The sequence below is a fragment of the Doryrhamphus excisus genome, chromosome 19 (assembly GCF_030265055.1).
Source record: "Doryrhamphus excisus isolate RoL2022-K1 chromosome 19, RoL_Dexc_1.0, whole genome shotgun sequence".
NCBI classification, from domain to species: domain Eukaryota; kingdom Metazoa; phylum Chordata; class Actinopteri; order Syngnathiformes; family Syngnathidae; genus Doryrhamphus; species Doryrhamphus excisus.
In genome coordinates this window covers 1,153,201-1,170,000 of record NC_080484.1, presented here as the reverse complement: position 1 = coordinate 1,170,000, position 16,800 = coordinate 1,153,201, and the positions used below count along the sequence as shown (strand labels likewise).

The 16,800-nt window shown below is 37.4% G+C and overlaps 1 protein-coding gene across 1 annotated transcript in view; it reads right to left on the bottom strand.

The window, feature by feature from the left end:
- grin3ba (glutamate receptor, ionotropic, N-methyl-D-aspartate 3Ba) overlaps window positions 1-16,800 on the bottom strand; it is a 171,461-nt gene that overhangs the window by 153,426 nt on the left and 1,235 nt on the right. The window lies entirely within an intron of this gene.

The following is a 16,800-nucleotide window of genomic DNA, read 5'->3' as shown; positions in this document are numbered from 1 at the left end:
TCCTTCCATCCAATCATCCATCCATCCATCCATCCTTCCATCCAATCATCCATCCATCCATCCATCCATCCATCCATCCAATCATCCATCCATCCATCCATCCATCCATCCATCCATCCATCCATCCATCCATCCCTAAAGTGGTCCTTCCATCTCCTCCAGCAAGTCCAACATATGATTTTGTATTTGGACCAAAGAGATCTTTTTGTCTTCGTCTCCACATGCGTACAGTTAGCAATGCAATAGTGCGTCGCATTGGCACTCTGGTGCCAGCAACTTCCTGTCCGCCGCATTTCCACTGGCTTCTGCACAGCACGTCTGCCCCCCTCCCCCGAGCTAACTCGTCACTTTGGCACTCGCCGGACCGTGCGTAGACCCGCTGCCATCTGCCCGTATGTTTAATCCCAGCGCGGCGCATGTCTCCATCACCTGTCTTATAGTACCTGGCCTCTGACCTGTGACCTGTGACCTGTGGGAGTCGCTAAGCGTGTTTGTGTGCCGCGCTTATCACCGTGGAACAGCCGGCCGCCGTTCTCCGCTTCGCCGCACACGTGCACGGCCGCTGCACAAAAGTAAGTAAAAAGGAGACGGAATTGTGTCGGGATCCTGGTGTTGCTGGGCTGCTGTGCGGATATGCCATTTGGTGCGTACGCAGGTGTCGGGCTGGAGATAGCTTCCGGTTATCAGACGCTAATCCTTTAATGGCACATTTGGATGAAGTTCCTCAATGGAAGAGAAAACTCAAAACATTCCCGCTTTTCCTTGCATTCAGTCCTGCAATATTCCATCCTCACTGGGTGATTACCTCCCCCAAGGACGTCGTTTGGTTGCTATTCTTCTTAAAACCAACAATTTGGAAATGTTTTCCAAATGTCCCTTAATTACGATTCTTAGATACTCTCGTTAAGCCTTGGCGGAGGTCTTCTGTACCCAACTTCTATTGAGTACACAGTGCAAGTACTATTCATATATAGTACCGTGGTACTTTCAACTTGAGCTATCCCATCAGCCGACATCCCAGCGACAACGCTGTCGACGTTTCTATGCTAATATCTGTCGTTGGCGTTAGCTACTGGGCTAAATCAATGTTGTTAGCATTGTTAGCTAGCACATATTAATTTGTTTTGTCGTGTTATGATGCTTTTTAGAGTTTTTTTAGAGGGCTTTTTAGTCGAAATAAGTACTACCTCCCAGTGATGTGCGTTGTTAGCTAGCACATATGAATTTTTTTTTCATGTTATAATGCTTGTTAGAGGTTTTTTTTAGAGGGCCTCATAGTCGAAATAGGTACTACCTCCCAATGATGTGCATTGTTAGCTAGCACATATGAATTTTTTTTCGTGTTATAATACTTTTTAGAGGGTTTTTTTTAGAGGGCTTCGTTGTCAAAATAGGTACCTCCCAATGATGTGCGTTGTTAGCTAGCACATATGAATTTTTTTTTCATGTTATAATGCTTGTTAGAGGTATTTTTAGAGGGCCTCATAGTCGAAATAGGTACCTCCAAATTGTGTGCATTGTTAGCTAGCACATATGAATTTGTTTTCTCGTGTTATAATACTTTTTAGAGGTTTTTTTAGAGGGCTTCGTAGTCAAAATAGGTACCTCCCAATGATGTGCATTGTTAGCTAGCACATATGAATTTGTTTTCTTGTGTTATAATGCTTTTTAGAGGTTTTTTAGAGGGCTTCGTAGTCGAAATAGGTACTACCTCCCAATGATGTGCATTGTTAGCTAGCACATATGAATTTTTTTCATGTTATAATGCTTGTTAGAGTTTTTTTTAGAGGGCTTCGTAGTCGAAATAGGTACCTCCCAATGATGTGCATTGTTAGCTAGCGCATATTAATTAGTTTTCTTGTGTTATAATGCTTTTTAGAGGTTTTTTTTAGAGGGCTTCGTTGTCAAAATAGGTACTACCTCCCAATGATGTGCATTGTTAGCTAGCACATATGAATTTGTTTTCTCGTGTTATGATGTTTTTTAGAGGTTATTTAGAGGGCTTTTTAGTCGAAATAGGTACTACCTCCCAATGATGTGCATTGTTAGCTAGCACATATGAATTTGTTTTCTCGTGTTATGATGTTTTTTAGAGGTTATTTAGAGGGCTTCGTAGTCGAAATAGGTACCTCCAAATTGTGTGCATTGTTAGCTAGCACATATGAATTTGTTTTCTCGTGTTATAATACTTTTTAGAGGTTTTTTTAGAGGGCTTCGTAGTCGAAATAGGTACCTCCCAATGATATGCATTGTTAGCTAGCACATATTAATTTGTATTCTCGTGTTATAATGCTTTTTAGAGGTTTTTTTTAGAGGGCTTTTTAGTCGAAATAGGTACTACCTCCCAATGATGTGCATTGTTAGCTAGCACATATGAATTTGTTTTCTCGTGTTATGATGTTTTTTAGAGGTTATTTAGAGGGCTTCGTAGTCGAAATAGGTACCTCCAAATTGTGTGCATTGTTAGCTAGCACATATGAATTTGTTTTCTCGTGTTATAATACTTTTTAGAGGTTATTTAGAGGGCTTCGTAGTCGAAAAAGGTACCTCCCAATGATGTGCATTGTTAGCTAGCACATACGAATTTGTTTTCTCGTGTTATAATGCTTGTTAGAGGTTATTTAGAGGGCTTTGTAGTCGAAATAGGTACCTCCAAATTGTGTGCATTGTTAGCTAGCACATATGAATTTTTTTTTCATGTTATAATGCTTGTTAGAGGTTTTTTTTAGAGGGTTTCGTAGTCGAAAAAGGTACATCCCAATGATGTGCATTGTTAGCTAGCACATATGAATTTGTTTTCTTGTGTTATAATGCACAGAAAAGGAAAAAAAATATGTTTTCATGTTTGGATTGTGAATGATGGACAAAATTGTAAAAAAAAAAAAAGTGCAGTTCCCCTTTAAGAAGAAAGTTAAAATACTTCAGGAAAGTCATTTTCTAATTTTCTTCTCATAATTACGTTATTCACATAATATTAAAAGTTAACAAAATATACAATATATTATATATATAATATGAAATCTAATAAATATAAAATATTATACTATAATTTTAAACCTTCTTTTAGAAAAAAACATACATTTGGTTTTTATCAGTGCTAAAAATATTATTTATATCAAACCAAATTTAAAATTTCACTATTTCACTTTCAATATTTTTGAAAAATGTTCTGAACAACTCAGAAACTTCCCAAATATCACTGATACTATAAAAAGAATCAAACGTTTCGGGCACAAAACAGAACCTTGTGGTACTCCACATTCAGTATTCCCAGTCAAATGCACATAATGTTGTCTGTTAGGACAAATGCCTTTTTTATATCAATAAATACTTCAATAAATACTTAGGAATTACTACTAATAGGATTGCAGACATGAACCCCCCCCCCCATGACCCCCCAACGACCCCCCCATGAAGCAGTTGCGCCACCTGTAAGATGACTCAAATGTCAGCAACGCCATCAGTGAATCCGATCTTCCAGCTTGTCATTAACGAGGACGCACGCTTCTTCATTAGCTTCCCGATTTCTCCATTTCCTCCCTCCGTTAATCCCTCACCTGACTTCCTTAACTGATATCATCTTCGCTTTTTTCCGAGCCTCGTAATCCCCGTATTATTGCTTATCAACCATTCCTGTGATTTCCTACCAAACCAAATCTTACGTCCAATTTCCTGCCCTTCCGTCAGAATTCCTTTGTACATGATCCCCACCGTTTCCCCTTGATCCGTCATTCCCGTGATTCCCGGCCTAATGGATTTCTTTTATGCGTCCGTGGTGGGTCAATTAAAGCGTCGTAATGTACCGACGTTTTCATCAGCACGCCGTCAATGCCGCGCATTCATCGGTATGAAATGCAGCAGAGGTGGGCGCTCCGGCGGGGGGGGGGGGGCGGGGGGCGCCGACACAATGCCAACATTCACACAGGAAGTCAACTAAGGAGCCGAGACGTCGCCGAGCGCCGCTCAATTAATGTGTTGCGGTCACGGACGCGGCTGAACTGTCATCACGCCGCTAATAAAGAAAAAGAAGAAGAAAAAAAGGAAAAGCTCGGAGCTGTTTGCAGTTAAGTGGCTAGCACTTTTCCAACTGCCTCCAGGCTTCGTCTCGGCGTTGAGTTGGGTCGCTCTGTGACGGGGGACGGGGGGCGGGGGACGGGGGGGCAAATCCCAGTATCATCTAAAAAAAAAATGTGAAAGGCAGCAGGCTTCTAAAGCCTCATTAGGCTTAGTAACCCATAGCCGCCATTGCCATGTTTGTGTGCGTGTGCATGTGTGTGTGTGTCTATGTGTGTGTGTGTGCGTGTGTCACGCATGTGCACGACGCAGATACGCGACATGCTAGTCCCGTGAAGCCACCTCGCAGCCACAATGACACTGCAGGCTCTACGGATTCAAATGTAATTTCATTCAGTCAGTGCCCACCCCCCCCACCACCCCCCCCCCCCCCACCACCAACCCCCCCCCCCCCAGGAGGATGGAGGATGTCATTAAAAAAAAAACGTCTCCTATAATAAAAGAATGGCCCCACTGCGGAGGGCGACGTCGCTAGCAGGTCCAACGACGTTCCCATTGTAGACGTGGTCCAGGTGGGCGTGTCACCATCATCCATTAACGAGGGTCACATGGGTTTGATTGTCTCTAATTGTATTCAACACCCGACTTGTACACCGTAAATTATGATAATCATGATTCTATTCTTAAAATAATATTATTTACCGACCCCTTTAACATTTGAATGCATAAAAAGAATCACATTACATTTGTTTATTGCTATTATTATTAATATTATTATTATTATTATTATTTGGACTTTGTCAGGAAACTCTATTTCAACTAAATAAAAACAAAAAAATAATCAATTTGGATCATGGAAAGAACAGTTTGGATCAAGGGAAGAACAATTTGGATCACGGAAAGAACAATTTGGATCATGGAAAGATCAATTTGGATCATGGAAAGAACAATTTGGATCATTGAAAGACCAATTTGGATCATGGAAAGAACAGTTTGGATCATGGAAAGAACAATTTGGATCATGGAAAGAACAATTTGGATCATTAAAAAATCAATTTGGATCATGGAAAGATCAATTTGGATCATGGAAAGATCAATTTGGATCATGAAAAAATCAATTTGGATCATGGAAAGAACAATTTGGATCATGGAAAGATCAATTTGGATCATGGAAAGAACAGTTTGGATCATGGAAAGAACAATTTGGATCATGGAAAGAACAATTTGGATCACGGAAAGAACAATTTGGATCATGGAAAGATCAATTTGGATCATGGAAAGAACAATTTGGATCATTGAAAGACCAATTTGGATCATGGAAAGACCAATTTGGATCATGGAAAGAACAATTTGGATCATTAAAAAATCAATTTGGATCATGGAAAGATCAATTTGGATCATGAAAAAATCAATTTGGATCATGAAAAAATCAATTTGGATCATGGAAAGATCAATTTGGATCATGAAAAAATCAATTTGGATCATGGAAAGAACAATTTGGATCATGGAAAGATCAATTTGGATCATGGAAAGAACAGTTTGGATCATGGAAAGAACAATTTGGATCATGGAAAGAACAATTTGGATCATTAAAAAATCAATTTGGATCATGGAAAGATCAATTTGGATCATGAAAAAATCAATTTGGATCATGGAAAGATCAATTTGGATCATGAAAAAATCAATTTGGATCATGGAAAGAACAATTTGGATCATGGAAAGAACAATTTGGATCATGGAAAGAACAATTTGGATCATTAAAAAATCAATTTGGATCATGGAAAGATCAATTTGGATCATGAAAAAATCAATTTGGATCATGGAAAGATCAATTTGGATCATGAAAAAATCAATTTGGATCATGGAAAGAACAATTTGGATCATGGAAAGAACAATTTGGATCATGGAAAGATCAATTTGGATCATGGAAAGACCAGTTTGGATCATGAAAAAATCAATTTGGATCATGGAAAGATCAATTTGGATCATGAAAAAATCAATTTGGATCATGGAAAGAACAATTTGGATCATGGAAAGAACAATTTGGATCATGGAAAGATCAATTTGGATCATGGAAAGACCAGTTTGGATCATGGAAAGATCAATTTGGATCATGGAAAGAACAGTTTGGATCAGGGAAAGAACAATTTGGATCATGGAAAGAACAATTTGGATCATGGAAAGAACAATTTGGATCATGGAAAGAACAATTTGAATCATGGAAAGACCAGTTTGGATGTTGGAAAAAACAGTTTGGATCATGGAAAGAACAGTTTGGATCATGGAAAGAACAATTTGGATCATGGAAAGAACAATTTGGATCATGGAAAGAACAATTTGGATCATGGAAAGAACAGTTTGGATCATGGAAAGACCAATTTGGATCATGGAAAGAACAGTTTGGATCATGGAAAGAACAGTTTGGATCATGGAAAGAACAATTTGGATCATGGAAAGAACAGTTTGGATCATGGAAAGAACAATTTGGATCATGGAAAGAACAATTTGGATCATGGAAAGACCAGTTTGGATCATGGAAAAACATCAATTTGGATCATGGAAAGACCAGTTTGGATCAAAACGGGTCAAATCGGACCCGTTAACATCAGAGATGATACCAGAAAGCTAACACAAGAGGAATGTTAAACACGAAGAACTTGGAAGTCAATCTGTGTCACATGGTCTTCCACTTTGGAGATCTGGATGACAGGTGTCAGTCAAAACCATGAAGCCACCTGAATGATCAATATAATAAATACGATATTTGCCTTTTTGACACATAAATAACAGCAGAAGGCGAGCCATAAAACATAAATAATAACTCCATTATTCCATAAGAGACCATGAAATGAATCCTTATACAGAATTCCAAGAGCGTATATTTCAATAGTATTAAGTACGTGTGTGTGGGCGGGTTTTAAGGAGGCGGCGAAGAACACATCTTCGGCGGGAAAATAATGAATTTGCGGCATGCCGGCCTTCCCGCTTAATCACATTTAGCAATCAGGAAGAAGCATTTCCCTGCCGATGCATCCCGCTACGGACATCATGAGCCGCCACATTATTCCGCCGATACAATCTGGGAATTCAAATTTGGTGAACTTGAAGACGGCGGAGATTGCGCTGATATTCTTTTTCATTTCGACTTGCGGCGACACACACGCGCTAGCTGTTTACACACCGGCTCGATGCCGGAATGCCAATTCCCGCTCACCCTGGGGGATTAATTGTGCTCGTATTAGCTTTAACATCAAATATCATCGGTGAGCCCAAATGCCCCCCCACGGTCCCGATGGGAATTAGAAGACCTTATTCTAACGCCGAACCCCTCCCCGCTTTTTAACACTCAGCCATCGTCCGTGTCAAAGATAGACAGCGGAGATTTACCGTTAGGGGTCACACGCTGCTTCTAATTAGCTTAAGTAGAAACGTCGGGAATAAGCACTTCCCAGCTGGGATGCATCACACGCGGTTACGTGTCTCTTTGCCCTCACATCCTTTTCCGGATTTGTCCCGGCGCGAACGGGAAGGAGACGTTTCCCAGTCAGATTGCCCATCATGGCCAGCTTGGAATGGAAGTGGGAATAGCTTTCCACCATATAATCTTACAAAGAACACTAAATTCACCACACAGCAACTTAACACTCAAAAATGTATGCAGTGTTCATTGTTGCAGTTTCACTGTGCTCGTATTAGCTTTAACATCAAATATCATCAGTGAGCCCAAATGCCCCCCCCCCCCACGGTCCCGATGGGAATTAGAAGACCTTATTCTAACGCCGAACCCCTCCCCGCTTTTTAACACTCAGCCATCGTCCGTGTCAAAGATAGACAGCGGAGATTTACCGTTAGGGGTCACACGCTGCTTCTAATTAGCTTAAGTAGAAACGTCGGGAATAAGCACTTCCCAGCTGGGATGCATCGCACGCGGTTACGTGTCTCTTTGCCCTCACATCCTTTTCCGGATTTGTCCCGGCGCGAACGGGAAGGAGACGTTTCCCAGTCAGATTGCCCATCATGGCCAGCTTGGAATGGAAGTGGGAATAGCTTTCCACCATATAATCTTACAAAGAACACTAAATTCACCACACAGCAACTTAACACTCAAAAATGTATGCAGTGTTCATTGTTGCGGTTTCACTGTGCTCGTATTAGCTTTAACATCAAATATCATCAGTGAGCCCAAATGCCCCCCCACGGTCCCGATGGGAATTAGACGACCTTATTCTAACGCCGAACCCCTTTCGCTTTTTAACACTCAGCCATCGTCCGTGTCAAAGATAGACAGCGGAGATTTACCGTTAGGGGTCACACGCTGCTTCTAATTAGCTTAAGTAGAAACGTCGGGAATAAGCACTTCCCAGCTGGGATGCATCGCACGTGTCTCTTTGCCCTCACATCTTTTTTCCGGATTTGTCCCGGCGTGAACGGGAAGGAGACGTTGGAATGGGGGCGGGAGTAGCTTTCCACCAGGGGTGTCCAAACTGTTCCAGCTTATAATAATATAATCTTACAAAAAACACTAAATTCACCACACAGCAACTTAACACTCAAAAAATGTATGCAGTGGGTTTTTTTGCCACCTGCGGTCACCAGGTGGCAGTGATGACTCCAAATATTGAGGTATTACCTTACCTTACATTACCTTACATTAACACTGCATGAGGTCATGACGTTAGCATGTGCAACATTATACAGTGAAAAACGTTCCTCTCTCATCTAGTGTGGAAGTGGTAAGTTTATGGCTGTTTAAGTTTAGAAGAAAAACATTCAAGGTTTTGTATTGAAAGGTAAAATATTGGAAATTTAGAGGAAACTAAACAGGAAGTTATTGGGAATGGTATTCCTGGAGGTTCCAACACAATTCAAATAAGTCCGTAACGTCGTTATTTATCACTCGTTGCTGCTTCCATGTCGCTCACTTTGCTTTTCTCTTCCTTTTATTCAGTATTTTTGTGATGCATAGGAATGGAATATTTTCCCTCTGCTTTCAATGCGACATTTCAAAGGCTTGTTGATAGGAGAAATACGATCACAGGGTCATGTTAGCCTATAAAAAACACACTTTTCTCTCCAGTCATCCTTCACTAGGGTGTTGGGGATATGCTGGAGCCTATCCCAGATGACAATTAAGGGGCATTCATGTTTTTGGGATGTCCCGAGGACCAGGAAAAAAGGAATAAGCTAAAAGAAAATTAGCTAAAAAAACTCAACTCGTCACTTTGTTGGGTTGACATTTCCTCGCAGCGATTCACTTGAAGAGTCCTGTTGTACTTCCACGGACCCCCCCCCCCCACCCACCCCCCTCCAGGGACTCTCATTATCAGTCAGCCGGTGTGCATAAACACACTCAACAAGTCCACGTTGAAATTGGGAATCACCACCTGAAGTCCCGGGAAAAGCTCACCAGAGAGAGAAGAACACCGGCACAAACTCCCAAATCCCAACCCTGCAAAACACGTCATTCCGAAAACTCCAGGGAAAGCCTCCTCTCCACCGCCTCCTCCTCCTTTTGGATGAATCTGTGAAGGAGCAGGTTTTTGGCAGACGGGATTGTTTTCTTATCCGCTTCCCGAAAACAACCTTTGTTTGACTAAAATGGAAATAGAATTCCGTTCATATCCGCGGCTCATATTCATCGTGGACACGGAAACAATCGGCCTCCCTGTTGACTAAACCCACGGGGCACTGCCCTACCAGCGTGTGTACATGTGTGTAACCAGCCGTTCTTTTATTGCAACACAACAGGCCGCAACCCTTCACTCGCTCCATGAAAGGTCAACACACGTCCAAATCATAAATCATAAATCATAAATAACAACGTTTAACAACGGGACGTCATCCAATCGAGGGGCGGAACTTTAACCAATCCGGATAGAATACTACGTATATTACTGTTAATGTGATGTTTTTAGCCACATATTAGCATCGTGAATGAACTATTGTCTAAGTCAGGGGTCTCAAACTCAATTTACCTGGGGGCCACTGGAGCGAGGGAAGCTCAGGTTTTCCCAAAAAAAAAAAAACGCATTTATTAAAAACGGAAAAATTAATAAACTTTGCTTTGGTTCCGATTTTCTACAATAAAAGTTCTGATAAAATATTCCACTGTTCTCAAATATCTTAATTTTTATTTTTCTGCACAAAATAAGATGAAAAATAAATAAACAAATCAAGAATAAATATAATCAATCAATCAGTAATAAATAAATATAATAATAATAATAAAAAGTTAAGAAAGCACATATAGTTGACACATGCTAACTCGCAAACTAGAGCGCTAGCCACCTAAACGGTAGCCTTCGAGTTATTTCCTTTCAACTTAAATAGCCAAAAACTTACCACTTCCACACGCATAGGGAGGATAACTATTAACAGTTATTTAACCTTTAACATGAACATGAATCAAACGTAATCATTTTTTTTCTGGGTACATGATACCATACAGCATCCATATCAAATATCATTAAACTTTCATATCAAGGCAGGGGGCCTCAAACTAGTGTCCTGCGGGCCACATTTGGTCCGCGGGCCGCGTGTTTGAGACCCCTGGTTAAAATAATCTGGAATGTTCCGTTTATTTACAACATATTGCGCAACCGCAGGGTCTCGAGACACATGCTAACTCGCAAGCTAGAGAGCTAGCCACCTAAACGGTAGCCTTCGAGTTATTTCCCTTCAACTTAAATAGCCAAAAACTTACCACTTCCACACGGATAGGGAGGATAACTATTAACAGTTATTTAACCTTTAACATGAACATGAATCAAACGTAATCATTTTTTCTGGGTACATGATACCATACAGCATCCATATCAAATATCATTAAACTTTCATATCAAGGCAGGGGGCCTCAAACTAGTGTCCTGCGGGCCACATTTGGTCCGCGGGCCGCGTGTTTGAGACCCCTGGTTAAAATAATCTGGAATGTTCCGTTTATTTACAACATATTGCGCAACCGCAGGGTCTCGAGACACATGCTAACTCGCAAACTAGAGCGCTAGCCACCTAAACGGTAGCCTTCGAGTTATTTCCCTTCAACTTAAATAGCCCAAAACTTACCACTTCCACACGGATAGGGAGGATAACTATTAACAGTTATTTAACCTTTAACATGAACATGAATCAAACGTAATATTTTTTTTCTGGGTACATGATACCATACAGCATCCATATCAAACTAACGTTAAACTTTCATATCAAGGCGGGGGGCCTCAAACTAGTGTCCTGCGGGCCACATTTGGTCCACGGGCCGCGTGTTTGAGACCCCTGGTTAAAATAATCTGGAATGTTCCGTTTATTTACAACATATTGCGCAACCGCAGGGTCTCGAGACACATGCTAACGCGCAAGCTAGAGCGCTAGCCACCTAAACGGTAGCCTTCGAGTTATTTCCCTTCAACTTAAATAGCCAAAAACTTACCACTTCCACACGGATAGGGAGGATAACTATTAACAGTTATTTAACCTTTAACATGAACATGAATCAAACGTAATAATTTTTTTTCTGGGTACATGATACCATACAGCATCCATATCAAATATCATTAAACTTTCATATCAAGGCAGGGGGCCTCAAACTAGTGTCCTGCGGGCCACATTTGGTCCGCGGGCCGCGTGTTTGAGACCCCTGGTTAAAATAATCTGGAATGTTCCGTTTATTTACAACATATTGCGCAACCGCAGGGTCTCGAGACACATGCTAACTCGCAAGCTAGAGAGCTAGCCACCTAAACGGTAGCCTTCGAGTTATTTCCTTTCAACTGAAATAGCCAAAAACTTACCACTTCCACACGGATAGGGAGGATAACTATTAACAGTTATTTAACCTTTAACATGAACATGAATCAAACGTAATCATTTTTTTTCTGGGTACATGATACCATACAGCATCCATATCAAACTAACATTAAACTTTCATATCAAGGCAGGGGGCCTCAAACTAGTGTCCTGCGGGCCACATTTGAGACCCCTGGTCTAAGTGCGGATATCTAACATAATGAATAATTTTCATTCAAATTTAATAATTTTAAAATATTGTCACATAACACACAACAACAATGCTACTCCGTGCTACTTTGTTGTTGTTGTGATGACAGGGGGTTCTATCCGGAGCCTACAGAACGCTCATGTTAGTGATTATTTATGTTATTTTTGCTGGTACTGGATGAATAAGAAATATCAATATTTCCAAGCGAGGATTCGGGAGGTTTCTCCGACCTCCTGGACTATGTAGAGAGGTGCTGTCCAAGAGTGGTTTTGACCCCTGGAATGTAAGTCAAGTACTACATCACCATGATGGACAAACTTTCCTTTGATTACGTAAAGTTTTTTTAAAGACTAAAGACCATTTTTGCATTTTTTTAAGCATTTTTCAAGAATTTTCCTGAACTAATACTTTGTATTATTTATGCATTGAAGGAAATTATAGGAAGTCCAGATGATTATTTTGGTTACCTGAACAAGACTGTGTTGGACTAACAAACCCTCCACATAAATGGCAACCACACTGTGCTGCAAACCACCATTTGAACACACCAAAAAACAGTTTTTTAAAAAAGCTGAAGCATACAGAAAATGAAAGAGCGATGCCGGTTCTTCTGCCCTGTGGCTGTACGCCAGGATCCTGCAGAGCTCAAAGTCCTGCCTCCTTGCAGCTGGAGGAACCTCTCAGCTGTGTCCCGACTCACCCCCAACCCCCCCCCTCGCCACAATTCCTCTCTCGCTTCTCTTTTCCGCTTACGTTCCCGCCAAGTGACCTCGTCGTCGCTTTCGGGGTGACTTTTTATTGAAATCAGATACGACTAAAGTTCATCTTTCTACCTTCTCGTTCCTCATGCTTGTCATCCGGCGCTGCCTCTTCCTTGGAGTGTGTGTGTGTGTGTGTGTGTGTGTGTGTGTTTGAGATCAGTGAGGGGCGTTACTAATGCCATTATTGTTTTCCAGTAACGGCTAATCTGGTTAATTACTATTTCAAACGTTGATGGCTGTTACCGCCACATTATTATGCGCCGATATCAATGTCGACCATATGGCTGAAATGGGCGCCAAGCCAGCTATTATCCACACTAGAGTCCAAGTATGCTGGAGCCTATCCCAGCTGACCTGGAGTGGTCACCAGCCAATCACAGGGCACCTATAGACAAACAACCATCCGATTTTGGACAATTTTTTTTCTCTCTTTGGGAAACTCTTGTTGTACGTGTACCGGATGCCGCCATTACATACGTAACGCCGTGGTCAGGTCATCAACACCAAAAATGGTAACCAGTGAAGTAAAAAAAACCTCACCATCATGAATATATAATAAATAAAGTGTATATAGTATAATTTTCCCATGACTGTAAACGTGTATGCACCAAAAAAAGTGAAATGAAGCTGTGGCGGGACTCTACTCGGCTCCAGACAAGTCACAACTGAGCGCTGAGATGGTGTTTATAGCATCGGTCCGAAGTAGAAAAACACCTTCGACCTGACTGAATAGGCTGTGTGCAAAATAAGCTCTTTACCCTTCATAAGGTGTAACGTCATTAAGTACATGTTTTGAAGTAATGTTATACTTTGAAAATCACGTTAATTTTATTTTATTTTATTTTATTTTATTTTATTTTATTTTATTTTATTTTATTTTATTTTATTTTATTTTATTTTATTTTATTTTATTTTATTTTATTTTATTTTATTTTATTTTATTTTATTCATAAAAATTTTTTCACGTCAGGTGAAATGTTCAATTGTACCGTTTTGTAGTATTTATTTTCAGTTCCACATGTCCAAAAGGAGTAGGAAGAAGCAAAGCTTATTAAATCCTACCCCTCCATCTGGTACTTTTACAATCAGCAACTGTTACATTTGTTCACTTCCTGCTTTCCTAATATAGTTTAAGTTTTTTTTTAATTTAAAATATTTTTTTAATCTTTTAATAAAAAATAGTTTTATTTTATTTTATTTTATTTTATTCATCTGGTACTTTTACATTCAGTAACCGTTACATTTGTTCACTTCCTGCTTTCCTAATATAAGTTTTTTTAATATTTTTTTTTATCTTTTAATTAAAAAAAATAATAATTTCATTTAATTTCATTTAATTTCATTTCATTTCATTTCATTTCATTTCATTTAATCCATCTGGTACTTTTACAATCAGTAACCATTACATTTGTTCACTTCCTGCTTTCCTATTATAGTTTAAGTTTTTTAATTTAAATATTTTTTAAATCTTTTAATTGAAAAGTTAATTTTATTTAATTTAAATTTAATTTTAATTTTAATTTTAATTTTAATTTTAATTTTAATTTTAATTTTAATTTTAATTTTAATTTTAATTTTAATTTTAATTTTAATTTTAATTTTAATTTTAATTTTAATTTAATTTAATTTAATTTAATTTAATTTAATTTAATTTAATTTAATTTGAAAACCACCTCAGGTGAAATGTTCAATTGTACCGTTTTGTTGTATTTATTATTTTGTAGAGTTATTACTGAATGTGTTTACAGTGTAGTCTGTGCATCACGCCCCTCCAAGTCAAGGTACCCCTAGTGGTACCCCCCTTCTAGGAGACATGTCTTAGGTCACCATCGTTCACGACTACTACACAGGAAGCTAAAGAGCTAGTCAACAAACTTTGCTGCTCACTCTGATTAAAATATCACCCCCAAGTGTGATGGGATTGAATTACAAGTCACAAGCTCAGCCCTCAGCCTCATCTCATGAATCATCTCTCACGGCAAACATCCTAATTATTTTACATATTTAATAAGTAATTATCCTAAATGAGGGGTAATTTTGTTGCTAATTTGCTTTTGGCATAAAGTAACTAGCAAATTTATTAATGTGTTTTTTAACAGTGGGGACTACATAGAGTAAGTTGTGTACTTGGCATGTACCCCCCTACCCCCATGCAGTACCGCAGCACAAACATAAATATTTGTACCCGCATGTCGACAGGAAGCACACCAGTCAGGCGATGCACGCTTCACTGGTGCCAATCTATCTGCAACTAAACTGTTGGAATGATTCACGCTGAAAGGGAACTGCTTTCCTAATATAGTGTAAGTTTTTTTAATTTAAAATGTTTTTTAATCTTTTAATAAAAAATAGTAAAATTGTATTTAATTTAATTTAATTTAATTTAATTTAATTTAATTTAATTTAATTTAATTTAATTTAATTTAATTTAATTTAATTTAATTTAATTTAATTTAATTTAATTTAATTTTATTTTATTTTATTTTATTTTATTTTATTTTATTTTATTTTATTCATCTGGTACCTTTACATTCAGTAACCGTTACATTTGTTCACTTCCTGCTTTCCTAATATAGTTTAAGTTTTTTTTAATTTAAATATTTTTTAAATCTTTTAATTAAAAAAAATAATTTTATTTAATTTTATTTAATTCAATCCATCTGGTACTTTTACAATCAGTAACCGTTACATTTGTTCACTTCCTGCTTTCCTAGTATAGTTTAAGTTTTTTTTAATTACATTTTTTTTAATCTTTTCATTTGTTAATAATTTGCAACTAAACTGTTGGAATGATTCACGCTGAAAGGGAACTGCTTTCCTAATATAGTGTAAGTTTTTTTTTTAATTTAAAATGTTTTTTTAATCTTTTAATAAAAAATAGTTAAATTTAATTTAATTTAATTTAATTTAATTTAATTTAATTTAATTTAATTTAATTTAATTTTATTTTATTTTATTTTATTTTATTTTATTTTATTTTATTTTATTTTATTTTATTTTATTTTATTTTATTTTATTTTATTTTATTTTATTTTATTTTATTTTATTTTATTTTATTTTATTTTATTTTATTCATCTGGTACCTTTCCATTCAGTAACCGTTACATTTGTTCACTTCCTGCTTTCCTAATATAGTTTAAGTTTTTTTAATTTAAATATTTTTTAAATCTTTTAATTAAAAAAAATTAATTTTATTTAATTTTATTTAATTCAATCCATCTGGTACTTTTACAATCAGTAACCGTTACATTTGTTCACTTCCTGCTTTCCTAGTATAGTTTAAGTTTTTTTTAATTACATTTTTTTTAATCTTTTCATTTGTTAATAATTTGCAACTAAACTGTTGGAATGATTCACGCTGAAAGGGAACTGCTTTCCTAATATAGTGTAAGTTTTTTTTTTAATTTAAAATGTTTTTTTAATCTTTTAATAAAAAATAGTTAAATTTAATTTAATTTAATTTAATTTAATTTAATTTTATTTTATTTTATTTTATTTTATTTTATTTTATTTTATTTTATTTTATTTTATTTTATTTTATTTTATTTTATTTTATTTTATTTTATTTTATTTTATTTTATTTTATTTTATTCATCTGGTACCTTTCCATTCAGTAACCGTTACATTTGTTCACTTCCTGCTTTCCTAATATAGTTTAAGTTTTTTTAATTTAAATATTTTTTAAATCTTTTAATTAAAAAAAATAATTTTATTTAATTTTATTTAATTCAATCCATCTGGTACTTTTACAATCAGTAACCGTTACATTTGTTCACTTCCTGCTTTCCTAGTATAGTTTAAGTTTTTTTAATTACATTTTTTTTAATCTTTTCATTTGTTAATAATTTGCAACTAAACTGTTGGAATGATTCACGCTGAAAGGGAACTAACATCATCACACACACACACACACACACACACACACACTTGGCTATAAGAAGGCAGCTTAAAGGAATCATAATAAATAAAAGGCTTTAAAGCTGCCAAGTGAAGGACTGGAGACTTCAGTCCAGTACTGAAGAGCAGATATGAAAC